This window comes from Bidens hawaiensis, unplaced genomic scaffold, assembly GCF_021521415.1.
Source record: "Bidens hawaiensis isolate Kalapana, Puna unplaced genomic scaffold, B.hawaiensis_p1.1 tig00002153_1, whole genome shotgun sequence".
NCBI classification, from domain to species: Eukaryota; Viridiplantae; Streptophyta; class Magnoliopsida; order Asterales; family Asteraceae; genus Bidens; species Bidens hawaiensis.
Window position 1 is genome coordinate 2,558,825 of NW_027491115.1, and position 15,570 is coordinate 2,574,394.

Below are 15,570 nucleotides of genomic sequence, written 5' to 3' on the forward strand. Positions count from 1 at the left end.
TGAAAAGTCTTTTTCAAAACCTACCATTAAGGGTGTTACGACGATATATGAGAGGAATGGAGAAAAACCGTGATTGGTGTGGAGGGGAAGGTATGTTTATAATATAATTCAAGAAAGAGTCGTCTCATTTCCTTACTTCTTTGTTCTTTCTAATTCCTTCACTTCAAGACTGTTTCTGAACGCCGATTAACATCATCTTCAACCAACCTCCATTGTACCAGTGCGACTACTAAAGAATTGCTCATACACTAAACAGCTGCTTATACACGCTTACTAAAACATTGACTTTTATTCATATTCAGTTCTTTAGGCCAGCGCTTTACTAAGAAAGATCGATGTGCCTAAGGCGTAAGCAAACTGTGCACGCTAAGAGAAGAGGAGAGATGTTCGCAATGACTACCACAAGAAAGCTACCCCAACTCTAAAAGGGACCTTCACTTCATTCGTACCTTCTTGGCTTAGGCTTGCGACTTCACTTACTTTATGGGCTTGCCGCCTTTTTCTAGCAGAAGCTAAGCACTTGAAAAGTGCGCTAAGAAAGGTTGCTTCTGTCGGCCTTTATGTGCAACAGTCCACCAGTAGCGGAAGATAGGGTTACCGTACATACAAGAGTCTTCCAGTTCTTACAGAAGTTCTTTCTTACCAGTCAAGTAGTACACTATATCTTATCTTATAGTTCAGCGGCCGCGGCGGGTAGCCATTTTAATTCAGTAGATAAAAGAAAGTATTAGATAAGGGTAGGCGAGTGAGTCCTCGTTGACCTAAGCGACTTCGATCACCTAGCAGGCCTTTTATTTGGTAGGTAACATTGCCAAAGCGCATCATCAAATTTTACTACGAAGGAAGGAACTCAGCAGAAGATCGGTCTGCAAGAAAGGCGAACTAATCAACTGATCAAATTTGACAAAAAACCGCCGTAGGAATGGAGACCTTTCAATAGAGCGGAGGCAAACTGATCAACGAGAAAGAGGCCCTACTCACTACAAAGGAATACACCACAAGATCGAACTGCATTCATGCCTCTTCCGCATCAAGTTGACCGCCAGACTGGAGCTTTGTAACATGTTGGCGAAGACTTCCGAACTGAGGGTTCGGTCAGTATAAGAGACTACTTTGTCTCCTCGGAAGAAGAATAGCCCCGCTCTCTAGCCGACTGATCCCGTTGATCAAACTGGGAGGGAACGTGTCACATTAGAGATGAACGATCAGAGGTGTCCTCTAATCACTACGATGAGCTGGTCCCTCTTTTAGTAAACTCAGCTATGAATAACCAAAAATGAATGTCGGGCTATTTCTTTCACAGCTAACCCCATTTTCTTAGTGCCGAGACGTTCTCTTTCGTCGAGCCCCGAGCATGTGGTCCTCCTTTGAGTTTGGGTTCAATTGGATGAATTTGTCAAGATAAGGTCAACGTACGTAGCAGCAACGAAGGTGCATCGCCACTTTCTCGTTCTCGCTCGGGAGCCAAAATGAACACGCCTGCTACCTACAGTACTGGACCTTCGACTAGGCATTCTACCTTTTTCCGAAGCGGAACCGATACCACTGCATTGCGCTCGAACAGTTGAGTGGCCGCCGGCCCTTCTGTACACAGATATAGATTCATTCTTCGTACCTGCCTGGTCCAGCCTCACAGCCCTTCTCGGGTTGGTAAGAAGTCAGTCTTGTTCGGTAAGACGCAATTTGACAAAGAAAAGAGAGTGCTCGCCCCGGCCAACAAAGACAGTAATTACCTTGATAACTGCTCCTCCCCTTCTCCATCTTTAAGGCGAACCGTTTGGCGGCTGGAAATAAAGACGACCCCAGCTTCTCGTAGACGGTGTCAGTAAGAGCCATTTTAGTACCCCCCCCTCCTGTAGACCTTTTTTTGTAAAGAGAATCTTCAATGAGTGGAAACAAGCAACCTTACTAAGCTAAGAAAGGTGCTTGTTGAGTAAGGCTGGCTTTCTTCGAAAGCTTGAGCGCTTCTTTCTCATATCAATCATTCAATATCTTTGACTTACTAATAATGGGTGCGTTAGCTAGGCCATTTTCTTGCAGGAGTGCTAGCGCGCACCCTTACGTTTTCTTTGCTTGCTCTGCATTACTAGCCTCATATAAATCCGCCCCCCTTTAATATGATGAAGAAAGGCCCCGCCCTCTTTGATTTTTCGCACCAATCCTTATTTACTAAAAAACATATTGTTTGGGGTGTATAGCTCAGTTGGTAGAGCATTGGGATTTTAACCTAACGGTCGCAGGTTCAAGTCCTGCTATACCAAACCTAACTTGCAATATACTATGAGTAAGGATGCGTAGTAGCGCAAAGAGCACTCTTTGGCCTTTAGATTAGAGGCTCTTCGCCGTCTTTAATTGGAAGGAAACAGATATCTAAAGTGTGCATTGAGGATCTTTATATTCTAGGTAGCCAGTCTTTACTTCACTCGACCCAAGCAATGCACAAAGAGTCCCCTGTCTTTCTTGGTAGGACCAAGCCAACTATTTCCGACAAGTCTTTCCTAATTTTAAGAGCAAGAAGCGGAACTACAGGGATGAAATGAAAAGTGTTTCTTAAGATTATGCCCAATAATCCATTTGAGAAATTTTCCATTCTCCCATTGATTCCTATGAAGATAGGAAACTTGTAATTCTCATTCACAAATTCATCTTTGTTTATGCTGCTAACTCTCAGTTTGGTCCTACTTCTGATTCATTTTGTTACTAAAAAGGGAGGAGGAAACTTAGTACCAAATGCTTGGCAATCCTTGGTAGAGCTTATTCATGATTTCGTGCTGAACCTGGTAAACGAAAAAATAGGGGGTCTTTCTAGAAATGTTAAACAAAAGTTTTTCCCTTGCATCTTTCTCACTTTTACTTTTTTGTTATTTTGTAATCTTCAAGGTATGATACCTTATAGCTTCACAGTTACAAATCATTTTCTCATTACTTTAGGTCTCACATTTTCTATTTTTTTTGAGGCATTACTATAGCGGGATTTCAAAGAAATGGGCTTCAATTTTTAAGCTTCGTATTACCCGCAGGAGTCCCACTGCCATTAGCACCTTTTTTAGTGCTCAAGGAGCTAAAATAGAATAAAGAAACACACTCTATGTCGGAACGAGGAATAACTGTTGACGTAAAACCCGCTTTTCTGCTCTTTCCCTTTCTTCTTTGCGACAAGCTTCGTAACCTAAGTAAGAGGGATGGGATCTCATTGCTAGTGTTCTTAGATAGTAGGGACCTGCTGTACCAATAGCAAAAAACCAGATCGTTGCCCGAACTACCCCTCACAATGTCTGGTTTCTTACTTTTATTTATATTGAGAAGTCAACGGCTCGCTCAAAGGAAAATCTAACAAGCTAATGTTTGCATTCGCGTGAGTGCATAGCCATCGATCTTGAGTGATCCTAGTATATGATCTAGAGTCCCTAAGATATTACTGTAAGATTTAAGATATTACTGTAAAATGTGAATGATGCTTTTATTTTAACTTTCCCTAATATGAAGCCAGAGTCGTCAAAGTCCATAGTTGACGAAGAAAGAATGATTTAGTTTCGATTCCCTGTCTTCCTCTTTCCTATTAAAAGGCTTCCATTTATCTAGAGTACAAGAGAAATTCAAAGAGGACTAGTTTGACCCAGAGAAAGAACATTTTTTGGTAGAACGCTAAACTGAGAAGGCTAAGTAAGCAATGAATCGCGGAAAAAGCTCTTTGGTTCCCTTAACTTAGTTTAAGTAAGAAAGACAATCCGATTTCCTATGCCGAAAGATCGCTCTGGTTTAGCACTTTTCATTTTTTATTTTCTTCTTTAATAAAATTTAAGCTATAGTTAGTGAGACTGTCATTATCCATTCTAAAGTTGAAATTGTTCAGATTATCTTGATAAGCCAGAAGACAGTGTTCAATTTGAGCCTGGTTCTGCCCAGGGGAATTGTTTTGGCATAAATATATAGTATACGTTTGGTAAGAGGTCACAATAGTACTGATCTTCCCTTCCCAAGTCTCAATATCGTTTTGCCTTTTGAGATTGGCTGGCTTATTCAGATTTAAGTAGAAATTAAGCAACTTATAGGGTATGATATCAACAACATATCCCTCCTTAGCTTTAAAATACTCATAGCAGTCCTTCTGAAATTGAGATTGATCATTACGACAGCCAAGATGTTCCACATATTATTTTATAGGTAACGGTTGATAATTGAAAGAGGATCTTTTGACTAGACCTCCTTACTTTTCTTTGTACTTCCTGCTGAAACCAACCTAAGAGAAAGAGACCCAGGTGATATGGATTCGCTAGGATGGAGTTGCTGTCGATTAAGGATTGGCCGAGGGGAGTGCCATCCTGTAGCTGGGTACAACTAAACCAGTGAAAGAGGAGTAGTCGGGGTACGACAAAGCACGCCTGGAACGTAAGCAAATATGGATCACGTGGGTCTGCACTGATCCGCTTTAGAGCTGTCGAGTTACGCTTGCTCCATCTATTAAGAAAGGATGCGGGGGGCTGTCTTATAATAAAGGGGGACTTTCCTACGGATTGGAGAACGAAGATAATTCTTCAGAACACTAAAATCTAGTGGATCCGGTTCCATATTCATGAAAAGACGGGGTTGAAACATGTTATAAAACTAAGACAACTTATCTTACTAATAATAAGAAAGAGTTAGGTCTATAAATAGAAGCTTCTTTCAGTCTATATTTTCAAAGAGAGAGGTAGAAGTCAGAGAGAAAGACTTTCAATAACACTTATTCTAACAACAAACACTCTTATGGATATCATCGAAAGAATTGCAACAATTTAGCAAGAAATAGGTCTCATGGAAAACGAGAAGCTCCAACAGGAGCAAAGGCTCGGTCTGTTCTGGGAGCAACCGCCTGCTCTCGATCCGGTGGTCATAAGAAAGATGATGCAAGTGACCCGAGACCGCATTCGCGGTCTAGAAGACCGGAGTCGGGCTCTCCTCGCCGAACAACAAGAGCTCATTGTATGGGCCACCCTAGATGACCGGGGAGACTAGAAGAGTCCGTCGACTCTTTCTAGAATATTTAAATAAGTGTCTGTAGATGCAAACTAGTTTGTTTTAATGTATGGTGTTCTTTGTCTTTTGTTAGTGGGGATCTACTCCGATGCTTACTGGGATTGACTCCTATGCTAAGTTAAGTGTCTTTGTTTGGTTTTATTTGTTATGTTGTGTTTAGTTGTGTTGCTGGTCTATGTGTGTGTAAGCTTCCTATTGGATGTACTCCCATGTAACAAAATGCTTGTAGTGCTGGAATGAAAAAAATCTTCTTTGTTCTAGTTCATTCTCTTTCCCTGTTTTGTGTATAAAAATATCTTATTCTAATTCTTTTTTAAATATCCTTAATTTTCTTATTAATTTTTCACATATACAAGCTAAAACTGTAGCCAACAGGGTGGAAGTTGTGTGTTTACGGTATAAATCCTCTAATAGCATAGCAGGTAGCTTCCATGCCCAGCTGTCAAGAATAGTCTCGCCGAACTCCGCTCTTCAAGCTTAGCTTTGGCAACAGCAACTTGAGAAAGCTCTTCTGTTTGTGAGGAACCGGCCACTTCTTTATATACGTTGCCATTTGACAATCTGTGGGTGCCACGGAATCTAAGAAGGGGGACAGCAACGTAAAAGACTGAGGGAAATGAGTTCCGATCCCGGTATTGTCTGGTCCTTAGTCTTAGAGAAATTGTTGGCGTCAAGAGCAAATAGAATCGAAATAAAAGATTTTCCTCGATGAGTTGAAGGTTTGTGACTCCTTTCTTTAGTAGCGAGTCTAACTTTACAAAAATCATTTCTTTTGACCGCCCTGACTTGACTGCTGGGGTATCAACGCTAACACACTAGACGGACAATCGACCAACAGGAGAGACCCGATTCAGCCCAATAGTGGCAGGTAATTATGGGTTCTACGATTCTCAATAAACGAGAAAACATTAAATCAATGAAGGAATGCAAGTGTAGTTCTCACCAGATTGTCTGCCCCTTGATTTGAAACCTACGTAATATAAAAAGAAAGATTGTCTGTAGCCATGCCAAATGGATAAGGTCACCGGATTGAATTAGTCTTTTGGACTAGAACTTGGGAATAGGGATAGGAGGATGTTGGGAGATCCCAAACCAGATTCTTTGAATAGCAATATTTCGTACCCCATTCAATAAACTTGTTGGGAAAGCTTAATAGAGTGACCAAGCATTGACCTTAAACGAAAAGAGCGTCCAGCCAATCACGACAAGCTGCCCTGCACTAAGCAAGTCGTAGTCCCAGCTTTTTCTCCTTCGATTGAGTTGGATTGGAAGAGTCAGCCTGCCTTTTTCACGTGTCCGCATTATTAAGATTAATCTTTCTTTTCTGGAGTAAGAAATCCAATTTGAGCGTCGCGTCGCTTACTTAGCTTGGGTTAACTTTAGAGCTCGGCTTACTCATATGATGCGTGGGAAGAAAGAGATTGGTTGGTGTTGGCTTATGCCCCTATTGAGTTAAATGTGTGCTAGTTGCCATCAGTTCAATCACTTAAATCAGTGAAATCTAGAAATCAGTCTCATTTCACCATTAGGAAGAATCCACTTTATCCATTTCAATCTCTGTCATCGAAGGAAAAAGGGCTAGCATCAGTTCTCCATTAGGGAGATACCACTTTTGAAATGAAAGATCAACTCTTCGAAGGGAAAAGCTCAAGTGTGAAATTATAGCTATATTGGCATAGACTATGTCTCTCATCGGTTCTCCAGCATGCGAGTTCGTTCAGTATCGAAGTCAGCTAGCCTTCATTCAATCAAGTCAAGTTCTATGGAATCTCCCTTGTCTCTCAGTGTCAGTTGCAATACTTGTACATGAAAGGCAGTGAAATACCATTAAATAGAAAGAGGATTGAATATCTCACTTCAATACCGATCTATCAACTGTATACCTTCCATATCAAACTTCTCTGAGATGTTCTAATGCCATACTGATGGAATTCCTATCCAGTAGTAAACTTCTACAGCAAGGAACGTTTCAGTTGTCTAGATGGCCACATCTAAACTTGTACTTATATGCAATACCTAAATAAGTCGGGTAATGCCCGCGATGGACTTGCCTTTCCCGCTAAGTACTTGAATTCAATGATAGCTAGCTAGCCTTCATTCAATAAAGAGGATTTGTACCAAAAGAACAGGCTTTCTACCCCTACCTAAAGAACTCTGTCTGGCAGGACAACTCACGTCTATTGGACCTGGTGATGAGCCTATTCTCTGTGATGAGGGCTGGATGGTCTTTTTATACCCTAATTGTAATACGGTGTGCGTGTGCTACCCTGATAATATTATTAGAGAAAAGGTAGTGGTCGTAGTTGTTGAACGGATTAGTATTTTATTGATATCGTAGAAGCCGCATATTGCTTTGAAGTGGGTTAATCAAGTTACTTACCTTTAGTAGATTAGTTTGCCAAGAATCAAATATCTAAGTTGTGGGTTTAGAAATAGGAGGTAGGACAGTTCCAATACGAATAGGTAGACTAGCAGCTATCGCAGTTCGATGGAGCTATCTGAAGAGCATATGAAGACTTTGGAAATGGATTGCAGCACCTTACGGTAAGGAAGGTGCTTTCTAGCGGGTCTCTTTGACCCGCTAAGCTTACATGTATAGGCAAGGTTCTTTTTAGCCTCAAAGGGTCGCTTCACTATGGAGGTTTCTCCCATAAATCCAGTAGGTTAAAGACACTATGGAGTCTTCGACCCCAAAGTATGTGTCTGCGGGTGGAAGCAGCGTGGTGAGGGGGATGGCGCTCTCTTGCCAATCAGTTTGGGCAGCTTACCTTACCAGTCAGTTGTATTATAGAAAAAAGAAAGAGGTCGATAGAAATGATTAAGAGAGGAAGTGGACTGGGAAGGTAAATCAGTTTAGAAGGTGAAAAGCTTTGATTGATAGCAACGGCAGGAAAGATTCATTAATAAGGGAATCGCAAATCGGAAGCGCTCGAAAGACGACCTCAACACAAGGAGAATGGATGAGGATTCGAACAACGTGGGATCCAAACAGAGGGAATAGAGGATTAATAACACAGACTTAACGCAAGTCCCAAGAATGAAGAGAAAGAAGATAGCCAAAGTGAAAGGCCTACAACCAGAGCCAAGTAGACAGATAGCCTTGCTGGGACAGGGGAACCAATCAGTCCCCAATCAGGTCCAAGTATTGGCGATTAGACGTAGGGTTTGCTCCTTTCCTCTAGCCTCACCTCCCCTATCGCTTACCGTTAACTGCTACTACAGCTCCCAAAGATATTTTCCCGCTAATGAAAAGCTGGAAATCGCATCGATATTGTCTTTCATTTTATCCTCTTTATAAAGATAGATAAGCAAGGTTTTTCTCATTACATGCAAGAAGCCTTAAGAGAAAACCTCTTTCTAGTGGAAGAGGCTAGGCAAGTAGATCAAAGAGCCAGGTTTTTAGTAGTTCAGGGTTGCAAAGAGCCCCAGTATAGATCTTTTATCTGACTTGGAGCAGCTAAGCCCCTACCTATATAGTCAAGAGGGATGGAGCCCCGAATGAAGTAAGGCTAGTCGATTTCCAGGATTTTAGTAGCTCATGTAGGGTTCCCGGGATTGGAGTGGGTATATTAGCACAGGGACAGAGCCTGTTGAGTAATCTCCTTTCCTTGTTTGAGTTCCCCGCTTTGTCCTCCCTCTCTCTTAAGTATCTACCGCACCGGAGGGAAGTGAGAAACTGGGAGGACTAAGGCGGTTGTGGGTGGCTTGATAATCTAGCTAGGTCCCTTTTCCCGAAAACAGATCGGAGATCTTACTTTCTCAAGTCATACGTCTTTTGTTCAGCCAACAGTGTTCCACTCTACTTATTATTGCTTACTACTTATTACTTACTGGCGCCCTTCACTTCAACTCATACTACTTGACTTTCAGCTTATTCCCAAATCAAAGCTACTTGCTTATAAGAGAACAGCAAGGTGCGTAGCTGGCTTTTGTTAAAGCATGGAAAGGTTTCCAGAAAGCACAGTAACAGCTATAGCTAGTAAGCTAGTATACACACATTTTCCCGATTGTTTTAACAAACGTGTTACCTCTTAGTTCCTACCTGTCCTGTTCAAAAACTAAGGAACTCCTCTGAAAAGTTGAATTGCTAGATCAGAACATGAACTCTGAGAGTAGGGGTATAGAAGTGAACCACCTAGAATCGATCCATGACCGCTAAACTAAAGAAAGGAGTCCTTACCAAGTAAGTTAGGCAACCTTACCTGCATCAACCGATCTTAGCTCGGACATGCCAACAGCCAATACTTATTCTTTTCCCTGGGACAGCTAATAAAAACTAATACGGCCCCTTCTCAAAGAGACTGCCCTTAGGACTCTATAAAGTGAAGTCATTTAATAGCGGATAGACACAAGTTATGACAACCCTCACACGAGGAGGGCCAAAAAGAAAGCTTTCCTTAAGATAATTCGCCTATACAATTGAACAAGGAGAGCAATCAACGGTATGGCTACTTTAGGACAATTCCCGACTTAGGGACCACCCCTACCGTGACAACAGCTACTACGCATCCCACATCAGATAATGCTATCGACGAAACAACCCTTTATCCAATCCAGCCGATTCTGAATCGACCAATTCCGGGATCTTTTGCAGCGAAGGCCTGTCATGGAATTCTTCAAACCTAGGGCATGTCGATCCTGAATTAAACTAAAGATCATTGATCCTACTATCAAGAAATCCGTCATACAAGACCTAACTCTGGCTCTCTCTATGGGTGGAAGGAAGGACAGAGCAAAGCCTTGTCAAGGCGCGTGCCAAGCCCACTCAAAGTGAAGGTATTTATACCGAGCAAGAACCAGCATTAGAATAAGAAAAGCTAGACATTCCTTCTTTTTAGAATTCCAGTCCTGCGGGCCTCCCCGAACTGCCAGTGATTTAAACAAGGATGCGAGTGCGAGTCATCCTCGGTTGAAGTGAAAAAAGTCCTCCTCCTTTATCTTATTCCTACCATCTGGGGCGAAAGGATGAGGCGGAATAGCGTGTCATTTCGGAACCGTTCATAAGCTTTCCTTTGACTAATCCAAAAGTAAAGGCAGCTATCTGGATCATTTTGGGCCAAAGGCATCACAAGATCGAGAGGAGCCATCTTGATTCGGACTAGAGGAGGAAGGAACTTGAACCCATAGGTGTAGGAATCAATCCACTGTCTCGTTGCCAATTAGAGTACAGCCAAAGGCAGCTAACGCGATGAATTGTTACAAAGGGTCCCTCCTTCTGGCAATGCTTGTAGAAGGCCGATATCTACATAGAGAGATCCATATACCAGTCATGAGCGATAGTAAAGCCTAGAGAGGCGCAGGGCAGGATCCAAGAGCTTAGAAAGGGTCATGAAAGGAGCAGAGAAGGGGTTGGATTTAACCTATGATTAGATCATGGGCAACCATAGTTTACTTTCTTCCTAGTGTTGTTAACGTTGTTGAAAGCTCATTACTTATTTAAGTAGGCCTCACTTTTCGGAGCTACTCCCATGTCACACTATGGTGGAGGAGGTGCCGTGAAGATCTAGGAATGTGAGCAGTACGAGCTGAAAGGCTCCCATACTGTTTGGAGGGCAGGGGGGCGGCGGCATAGATTCCAAACAAACATGACCCCTATCTATCATCATATAAGCTGTTCCTAGGAAAGATTATGGTTCTCGTGTATCCAATCAATTAATCCCACGAACCGGGGAAGCTTAAGCGAAAATGAAAGAGTAGGGTGAGGGAAAACAAAAGGGGGAAGCAACTCAATTTAAGGCTTCGCTCCCAGATCGCTTTATGAGCTCATTTAGTAGACAGCGAGTGTGCGCCCCTTTAGAGAAGAGATAGGGGCGAGTATTGCATGATAGCTCGTAAATAAAGTACGGAACGAGCCTTGTCTAAAAAGTAGAGCGACCTTGTCTTGCTTGCTTCTGGCGAAGCTTCTAGCACTGGATAATAGGAATTGAAGGAATACGACTTTGTAGGTCGACCACTACACTACATAGAAGCGATAGCGAAGCCAAGCCGTATAAAGGCGAGCAGCGCTTATAGCAATAGCAAACGGCCTACATATAGCCCTTCCCAATTTCCAGTAGTAAACTTGTCCAGTTTAAGCAGGATAACCCTCTCTCTATTCTTCTCTTCATGTATGTGGGTTGCCTGGCCCGTCCCGAATAGACGAACAGGAACAAGCTGAAGAAGTGAGAGAGATTTGAGATTCCGTAAGTAACTCAGTGCTCCATACGTGAATATTTCCCCTCGTCCGGCTCAAGCAGGTACACTAAATAAAGAAAGGTCGAGAAAACTTCCAAACAACAAAAGGATCTACTCCTTACTCAAGTTCCGAGTAAAGATAAACATTCATTCCGTCTTTTTTCTTAACAATATTAAATTGAAATTGAAATGACGAAGTGTAAAATTCTTGAGTAGTCTATTTCCCTTCTAATGATGGATACCTTAATTTTAAGTAATGAAATGAAGGAACTACCTTCACATTTATAAGAGATTGACTTGTCTATCTACATTTCCATTCGATCTTTTAGGTCTTGACTTCAACTCGATGGTTATGCATGCACGATGTCCCTGTAGTCTATATGCGATGAATAGAATCCGAGCATACTTTCTTTCCTGATAAATAAATGCTTTGAAAAAAGATTTCAATCACAGTTTAGGAAGGTACCTTCATGGCTTCAATCAAACTATCAACTGACCGACAGGCTGGACCACTGGACATACCTACATACGGACTGCAGACAGACAGAAACGAATTCTAACCTCCGGCTATTACACATGACAGAGGAAGGAAAGGCTATCCTATACCTATATGACTCATATTCTTATTGATGAATGTGGGTGTTCATACCTCTTCCAGTCATCTTTTTCATGCCCACCAGCCAAGAAAAGTCAAATGCGCAAGGAAGTTTATAGCAAAACGCACGAAATAGAAACTATATGAGCGGGCATTCATTCTTTCAGCCGGGGTTACTAATGCTAATACCAGAGGAGAGTAGTTCCCCAGCGACGATAGGTGATATCTGTGACCAGCCCTGGCCCCGGATCACATCCTTCACCCGCTGTAAACCTGGTGAATAAGAGACTTTATCCTTATCCAATTCCCTTAGGCGCTACAAAGTATCCTACTCCAACACTTGGGAATGGAAGCAAGAATCCTTCTAAATGATTGACTTTAGCCCTTTCCCCTGGGAGCATATCCAAGACTCAAAATATGAACTTCAAATAAAACTTAAAATTTCGGTCTTGCAGTAGCAGAAGAGTTTGCGGATCACCTATTTAAAAAAGATTAAAATACCTTCCCGCTGCTGACAGATCCCCATCAAATGCTACATCCAAAGCAACTATAAATTGATCTGCCAAACAAAACTCCCCTTTATAGAAGGGTTTCACCCCATGTTCCTTTAGAGCAAGGCCTTTCCGGCTTTACTAACTTAGCTGAATAATCCGTTCTAGCAACTCTTGGTCAAGCTGTTTTCATCTACCTATACTTAGCTTCGGTATTATACCCAAGAGAATCTGAATCAGAAAAAGTACATAGACCTGGATCCAAGATCACGATATCCCGAATAAGTGTTGGAGGTCGATTCGGATACCCCACCCTTATCATAGAGGAGAGTTTAGCACTCAGTACCCTGGTTAGGAGGTTTACCCGCATAACATAAGGCCTTTCACTCGAAAAATAGGTTTTACGTATCTGACTATGTCCTTTGTTTAATACCCATTTCCAGGAAGCTCAGAGCAGGTCAGGATAGAAGATGTCTACAAAAAGGCAGTCCAATTTGGCGCTTTCCTTGCCTAAAATAACACCTTTTTCTTAAGTGCCTTGCGGAACTTTGTTTCACTTCGTTCATTCCATTTGAGACGCGAAGTTCGTACCTTCTCCCATGGCAAGAGTTAAAAGGTGGAGAACCATTAGGAATTTCATTCCCCTCCACACCTAGAAGACAAAGAACGGGGAAAGTCAAGCCTTACTTCTGATTCCTTCCATCAATTCCTTCCCAGAAGAGAACGCTGTGAACAAAATGGGATTGATAGCATATAAGGAGCTGCAAGTGAATCAAATAGGTTCTTTGCAGGTGAAGAAGAAAGAATAAGTTGGGATAGAATCGCTACAGAATAGGCAGCTATAGAATCAGCTTGGTCCTTTCTTCCTAGATGCTTTTCATAGCTATCCGATGATCCAGTAACTACCGCTGCCGATGCCTAGGTACTTCCTTCATCGTCTCAATTAGGGGATTTGTAGGTCCCTATTCGGGTGGATCTAACAACGTCTTTGGATCAACGTAACTTAGTGCTAGCGGAAATCACACTAAGCAACCAAGAGGTCTCGGATTTTTTATGTTCGGTTAAAGAAGTTGAGTGAGAGAAAAAGAGAGAAGGAGAGAGCCGAGAGAGAAAATATTTTAGAGAGACAGAATTTTTGCCAAAAAGTTATGTTTCTCATGGCATGCTCTCTATTTATAGGGTGGCCTGCATGAGAAGCAAGAGTTATATTCATCAAGGCCCAATGGGCTTCTTTACAAAGGACCGTGCCCCAATACATACAAAATGACAAATCGGCCTCAAATACATAACCGAACCAATACAAAAGACTAATACATACAAAACGGGTCCTAACAATCTCCCTCTAGTCTTAAGTATTGGAACCCATCGGTGTCGTAATCCAGCCAGTCGTCCTCGGGTAGTGGAAGTTCAACAACTCTTATAACAAATTTGTTGAAGGCTTCCACTATCCGGTCTGTGTTCTAATGACCGATGTCCTCGACGGTTCCCATGGGTGAATTGTAGAGCTTCTTGATATCTTTTATATGCAGCCCCATTAGCTCATGCTCGTCAAATACGCGAATCTCTGGCAGATCTTTGCAGCGTATGATGGCCTCCCCTATTGTGTTGTCAAATTCCCAGCCTGTGAAGTCTCGGAGGATGTTGGGAATAAAGGGCTCTCCGTGGTAGATGATATGACAATTCTTTGGTGCCCTGTATCTCCACATGGTTCGTGGCTCTCCGGTGGCTGGGTCTATTTCTCTTGGGTTCTTGTACTTCCGACCCTTATTTGGCTCAAACTCCTTGTAATCGACCTTCGACTGTCGATGAAGATAATCTGGGATCCAACTATCCAGAGCGCTCCTAACTGCACCATGACCAAGAGATTTTCGAAGATAATTGAGGTCAAGCTCTGGTAGTGACTTCAGCTCATGATGGTTGAGGTATATCAGATCACCACTGTATCGCCTAATCGCTCAACATGCGTTCTCCTTGTTATACTTTGCATATACGATTAGTGACTCATCGTGGTAAGGATAGATGAGATCGCGGGCACATGCACTACTTGACACTATATGATTCTTTCTCTTTCTCTTTAGTGGTTCCTGTGTCAAGTCATATGTTGGAGTGAAGACGGGATCAGCAGCAGGAATCTCTGTAGTCTGAACTTGAGCAAGAGGAGTGTCGGGATTTGGTGAGTAATTGATGTAATCATCTTCAACCCTCTCCTTTGTATTTTGATCAATAAGTTGCTCCAAGTTCTTTCCTGCTTCGATAAATTCATCCATAGCACCTTCAAAGTCATCAGGAAAAAAATCTTTATACATGTCAGTAATCTGTGTGTCGTGTTCCCTGACTTTGCCAGCCGAGTCGTGAGCAGCAGTGTCTTGAATGTCATGTTGAGCTGGTGGAGGTGATTGAGTGTTATCTCCACCTCCACCTCCTGCTGCACCGGCTCCTCCGTCTCCACCTGCTCCACCTTCATCACCATCATTGTCATCATCATCAAAGCTATCATGAACATCATCATCGTCGTTATCTTCTTCCTCATCATCATCTTCTTCATCACCATCATCATCACCATCATATCCACCACCAACACCACTAGATTGGCCGCCCTGTTGTACTAACAGACCAACAGTTGCCTCTCCTTCAAACACAACAGCCTGTACTCCTCGCATGGTCACTGAAGGGCCTGCGGCAGGCTGTGAACCACCGACTTGAGAAGTCTCACCAGATCTTCTCCAAGTCCCAAACACAGCGTCAAGCCTATCCTCCAGACCATGAAATTCGTCTTCTTGAATGCCCATGAAGTCTGAGGCCGCCTGGTACTTGCTCACCATGTCTTCATTCGTCTTGAGCTGTAGCTCATTCAGACGATCTTATTCCTTGATCTTTTCTTTTATGGCCTCCATTTCTGCTCTAAGGGCATCCAGAGAGGCGGAGGAAGCAAGCTGATTTTCCAAATTAGCAACCCTTGAGTTTGTAGCTTCCTTTTCAACTTCCCACCTTCTCGTTGCATCCTCTATCTTCTTGTTTACACTGGATCTGAGAGCACTAGCACTTGGTAAGTCTTTTTCAAGTGTAGTCAGCCTATCTCCAAGTCTAGTGTGATCAGCTCTCAAATTAGCATTCTCAGAGGCCTCTCGGTTCATTAACGCTTGTAGATTCTGGTGTGGAAGGTGTTTGTCAACAATCTTTGATTCTCAGCAAGAGCGTCACTTGCCTCCTTCTGTTCTTCCAACACCCTTATCCTTTCCTTCAGAGCCGCCTTTTCTACTTCATCCTCCAACGCTTTCTGTTTCATCTCATTAA

General features: G+C 42.5%; 1 non-coding gene across 1 annotated transcript; it reads left to right on the forward strand.

Moving 5' to 3' along the window:
• The first annotated feature begins 2,188 nt into the window (after positions 1–2,188).
• Positions 2,189–2,261, forward strand: TRNAK-UUU (transfer RNA lysine (anticodon UUU)). Its single transcript has one exon. It is a non-coding gene; the product is annotated as a tRNA-Lys (tRNA).
• The last annotated feature ends 13,309 nt before the right edge of the window (positions 2,262–15,570 follow it).